The following is a 5,658-nucleotide window of genomic DNA, read 5'->3' as shown; positions in this document are numbered from 1 at the left end:
TTGTCTCCTCCTAACTACCTCGTCACCCCTTTTCCCACCTGTTCCCTTTTTCCCTCTGATTAGTCCTCTATATCTCTCTCTGTTTCTGCTTCTGTCTTTGTCGGATTCTTGTTTGTGTTATTCATGCCTGAACCAGACTATCGTCATGTTTGCTGCAACCTTGTCCTGTCCTGTCGGAATCTGCCGGTCCATCTGAGCCTACCTATGTTTTGTCATTAAAGAAGCTCTGTTTACGTTAATTCGCTTTTGGGTCCTCATTCACGCACCGTAACATGCACATCTACCATTCCAGTGTTTAATTGCTATATTGTAACAACTTTGCCACCATGGCCTATTATTGCCTTACCCTTATCCTACCTCATTTGCACACACTGTATATATACTTTTTCTACTGTATTATTGACTGTATTTTTGTTTTATGTGTAACTCTGTGTTGTTGTATGTGTCGAACTGCTTTGCTTTATCTTGGCCAGGTCGCAGTTGTAAATGAAAACTTGTTCGCAACTAGCCTACCTGGTTAAATAAAGGCGAAATAAATAAATAAATGTTAAAAAACAAACATGGCCTCACGGGTGGCGCAGTGGTTAAGGGTGCTGGAAGGTGAACCTCCGTCCCAGTCTCAAATCTCTGGAAGACTGAAACAGTTTTCGCTCAAGAATTTCCCTGTATTTAGCGCCATCCATCATTCCTTCAATTCTGACCAGTTTCCCAGTCCCTGCCGATGGAAAAACATCCCCACGCTGTCACCACCATGCTTCACTGTGGGGGTTGGTGTTCTCGGGGTGATGAGATTTGCTGGGTTGTTGTTGGGTTTGCACCAATGCCCAGCTCTCTGGAGTGTACGGCTTAAAGTGGTCGTATGGACAGATACTCCGAACTCCGCTGTGGAGCTTTGCAGCTCCTTCAGGGTTATCTTTGGTCTCTTTGTTGCCTCTCTGATTAATGCCCTCCTTGCCTGGTCCGTGAGTTTTGGTGCCATATTCTGTGTTGTGGTGCCATATTCTTTCAATTTTTTAATAATTAATTTAATGGTGTGCCGCGTGATGTTCAAAGTTTCAGATATATTTTTTTAAACCAAACCCTGATCTGTACTTCTCCACAACTTTGTCCCTGACCTGTTTGGAGAGCTCTTTGGTCTTCATGGTGCCACTTGCTTGGTGGTGTCCCTTGCTTAGTGGTGTTGCAGACTCTGGGGCCTTTCAGAACAGGTGTATATATAGTATACTGAGATCATGTGACAGCTCATGTGACACTTAGTTAACTAAAGTCCTCCTGTGTGCAATCTAATGATGTGACTTCTGAAGGTAATTGGTTGCACCAGATCTTATTTAGGGGCTTCATAGCAAAGGCGTGAATACATATGTACGCACCACTTTACTGTTGTTTTTTTTTATACATTTTTTTATTTCACGTCAACAATTTGGACTATTTTGTGCATGTCCACTACATGGAATCCAAATTAAAATCAATTTAAAATACAGATTGAAATGCAGCAAAATAGTAAAAACACCAAGGGGGATGAACACTTTCGCAAGGCACTGTATCTGTAGTTAATTCTGGTTGTTAATCCAAGTTACCTTTGTGGTATACAGATCCTACCTGCAAATCATAATATGCTGGTTTGTGAAGTGATTAGTAATTATATCAGAATCCAACCAGAGGGAAGATATCCAACAATTTGACTATTGTATCACCCACAACCTGGATTCAGAATGACTGCTGTGGTGAAGACCTTGACAAGCAAGACTAACTAAATCATCTAAACTGGAACAACCATCTCAGTAGCGGGGCAATAATTCCAACCGCTTATAGATTGGATTAGTTTAGAAAAATGTAAGGTATTTATATTTGTATAGTGTAAGATCAATTAATTAATCAGTGTGCAATAAGAAACATAGCTATTAAAACAAACTATTCTAAAAATCAACCTGCAACAAAGCTCATAATAATGAGGCCCCTCCCATGTCTGATAGAGTTCATGGAAATTAAATTGACACAGTCAAATAACAACAACACCTTGCGGTGTTGATTCCACTGTGTTTCAGATAACACTTAATTTATTCACAACAGGTGTTAACCCCACTAGAATCAACACTCAGATATAACACTTACAACACTTTTTACCCCGACAACGAGTTTTCAGCACTTGCACATTTGCTGTGTGGAAAGTGTTCTATTGATAAACTGTATTATTGTTCAGGTTTACAACATACTCCCTATAGAGAGAACCTCCACACATGAAAAGACAGCATGTCCTCTCCCTGTTTGCTGCATAATATTAAGGGACAGAATGTGTTAGATTTGGTTTGCTAGTTGGTTGGTGTGGTAATGGGTTGGTTGGTAGCAGCGTGGTTCACTAGTATTTACCTGGTGTCTGAAAGGTGTGTCTCCTGAGTCCTTCTGACATTAAATCTGGCTGCTTTGTCTAATATTGACCGGTGTGCTGCTTTCTGTGTGTGTTCGTGTGTGTGTGTGATTGGACTTACTTGCGCACGCGTGGGTGTTCATACTGAGTCAGTGTGTTTGTGTGTAGGGTCAATAGCGTGTGGTGTGTTGCGTCAGCCCTCACACGTAGAGGCAGCAGGATGGAGTCACTCCTTCAGCATGCATCTCGGCCTGCTGGGATAGCGTCTGGATCCAAGGTTACCCACTACTGACCTCACAGAGAAGGAGAGGGTGCATGTAGGAAATTAGTATGTGTGTGTGTGTGCAGGTGTCCCTTCCCAGACTCTGCTGGCAGGGGTCGGGGCTTGTTGCCATGTTTCCTCCTGCGTTCTCTGGGGGGGAAGATTTGTGATTGGTGGACCGTAATGAGTATGTGTCAGCCCAGTGGCCTACTGGGTAATAGTACAAGCTGTTGCTATTTATAATCCTCATAGAAATCAGTAAACAGAGTGAGAGAGAGAGTACATATATATATATATATACTGTATATATATACAGTTGAAGTCGGAAGTTTACATGCACCTTAGCAAAATATATTTAAACTCAGTTTTTCACAATTTCTGACATTTAATCCTTGTAAAAAATCCTGTTTTAGGTCAGTTAGGATCACCACTTTTTTTTATAAATGTGTAATGACAGAGTAATAGTAGAGAGAATGATTTACTTTAGTTTGTATTTCTTTCATCACATTCCCAGTGGGTCAGAAGTGTACATACACTCAATTAGTATTTGGTAGCATTGCCTTTGAAATGTTTAACTTGGGTCAAGTTTCCCACAAGTTTCCCACTTCCACAAGCTTCCCACAATAAGTTTGGTGAATTTTGGCCCATTCCTCTTTAGGGATGTTGAGTTAATTACACCATGCCCATTCAAGGTTAGCCTTCTAAAAAATATTTTTATTTTATTTGGACAAGTTAGCTGGCTAACTCATTGATCCTGCTTTGTAGTATAACCATCTGATGTTCCCCATTAGTCAGGATTTTCAGACCACAATGTTGAGAATAACTAGGCATTGTGAAATGTATAATACATTGGTCATGAAGGGCTTACTTTCAATTAAAAAACATTCAGTTAGGCAGTCACTTGGTAAATGCTTCTGGACTGAAACCTAATGAATGCAACAACCCTGTCTCTGTCACTAATAAACACAGTCATGGGTATCTGTCACATTCACTCGCAAGGCATGCTGGGAAATATGAAAATAAGACCTACAGTGTTATAACCCCTCCAACCCAAATACTGTAAAACTACGTGTTGTTCCGTAACACAAAAAAAAACAGCAAAACCCATGGCGTTAGGGAACCAACACTCTAGGGGTGTATGTATTTCAACACTTTGAAAAGTATTAGTTTAACACTTTTTTAATGGGTCACATATACACACAAGTGTTACATTTAACACTGGGTGTTAGAGTTCTGATCTAAAATTGTCTGTGCATGACCCCAAGGTCATTTTACAGTTAAAGACACAAAGAATATAAACATAAAAATGTTGCTCTGCTGTTAATAAAGGAACCATTTATCTAGGGATTTGTACAGTCTGTGTCATATCTATGGTTACGCTGTATGTGTGTTTGTGGAGGGGAGTGTAGTGTGTGTGTGTGTGTGTGTGCGTTCATGCATACATACGTGCATGTGTGTATAGTGCAAGTATGTGTTTGTGTGTCCCAGAGGAGGCTGGTGGGAGGAGCTATATGAGGACGGGCTCATTGTAAAGGCTGTAATAGAATAGTTGTTAAGGAGGACCCGTTGTTTAAACGCTTCACCTCTGATAACGACACTGCTGTACACATCCCTACTGACATCTACGATGGCTGTGAGTACACACCAGATGAGGCTGGTGGGAGGAGCTATAGGAAGATGAGCTCATTGTAATGGCTGGAATATGATAAATGGTACAGAATCAAACATGTGGTTTGATGTGTTTGATACCATTAAAGGCTGGCCTGATCCGGTTCTTCCTACCCTCTGTATGATTCACCTCCAACTAGAAGAGAATATTAGACCGTGATTTATAACAGGGAGGCTAAGACCAAGTAGGTGTACATGTCAAATCCACTGGCCCTCATTAGACACATGTCTAGTTATTATACTACACCGGTTTAGAGAAATAAATGGTGTGTGGAGAAGGCTGGGTTAAACCTGCCTCATTTTCAAGCCGAAACATGTTTAGCCCAAACTCTGTGGATTAACATGGGGTAGGAAGAGACAACAGTAGCAGTCATAATAAACAGTAGTGATAAAGCAACAGTAGCAGCTCATACATCTCAAATGTCAATTAAAGTGGAAGCACACCAGGGACCTTTTCACCTAAGAGAGAGGAAGAGGGGCAAGGGATATTTACAGGGAAGGAGAGAGGGAGGTGTAAGGGAAGAAGAGAGAAAGGGAATGAGGAGGTAGGAAAAGAGGGAGAGCAAAGAGTGAAAAGAGTGAGTTGGAAAGAGAGGCAGGAGCTGTGGTATACCAAACCACTAGTCTTTTTCTGAGTGAGATTATGGGTTGATTATAGATCCAGCTCTGTGTGAGACCCATGTGTTTGTTCATTGGCAGAAAAGGAATAAAAAATACTCACACTGTCCTTTGCATTGTAGTAAACAATGTCACCATCCTGTAACAAATGACACAAATATCCTAGTGAGCATTTTGTGTGTGTGTGTGTTTGTTGGAGAGAGTTTCAAGTTTTATTAGTCGTATGTAAGGGACACATACATCATCCAGCGAAATGCTTACTTACAGGTTCCTTCTCGACAATGCAACAACAATAAAAAATAGTAGAAGATTAAAGGAGAGAGAGAGAGAGAGAGAGAGAGAGAGAGAGAGAGAGAGAGAGAGAGAGAGAGAGAGAGAGAGAGAAAGAGATTTGTGAGGTAAAGGCCATCTGTGGATATAAGTGGTTTAATGGCCCACCATATGTAATGAATAATAACAGTTAAATCTCTTGATGACAACAGCATTAAACCATATTGGAATTATTAAGCAAGATATATGGCCACTAACTCAAACGTGCCAGTGTTTGAGTGTGAGTGAATATGTGTGTGTGCGTTGAAACCCTTTATTCCCTCGTTTTCAACACATAAAGAGAGCAGTAATAAGACACCATGTACTGTACAGTCATCGGAGGTTGCCGTCTCTCAGCCAATGGGTGGTGAATGTTCCAGTACTAAACAGATGCCACATATTACCCAAATTCTTATTACACATTGATGGTGGGAGG

The sequence above is a fragment of the Oncorhynchus mykiss genome, chromosome 1 (genome assembly GCF_013265735.2).
Source record: "Oncorhynchus mykiss isolate Arlee chromosome 1, USDA_OmykA_1.1, whole genome shotgun sequence".
NCBI lineage: Eukaryota > Metazoa > Chordata > Actinopteri > Salmoniformes > Salmonidae > Oncorhynchus > Oncorhynchus mykiss.
Note: the sequence above shows the minus strand (reverse complement) of the source record.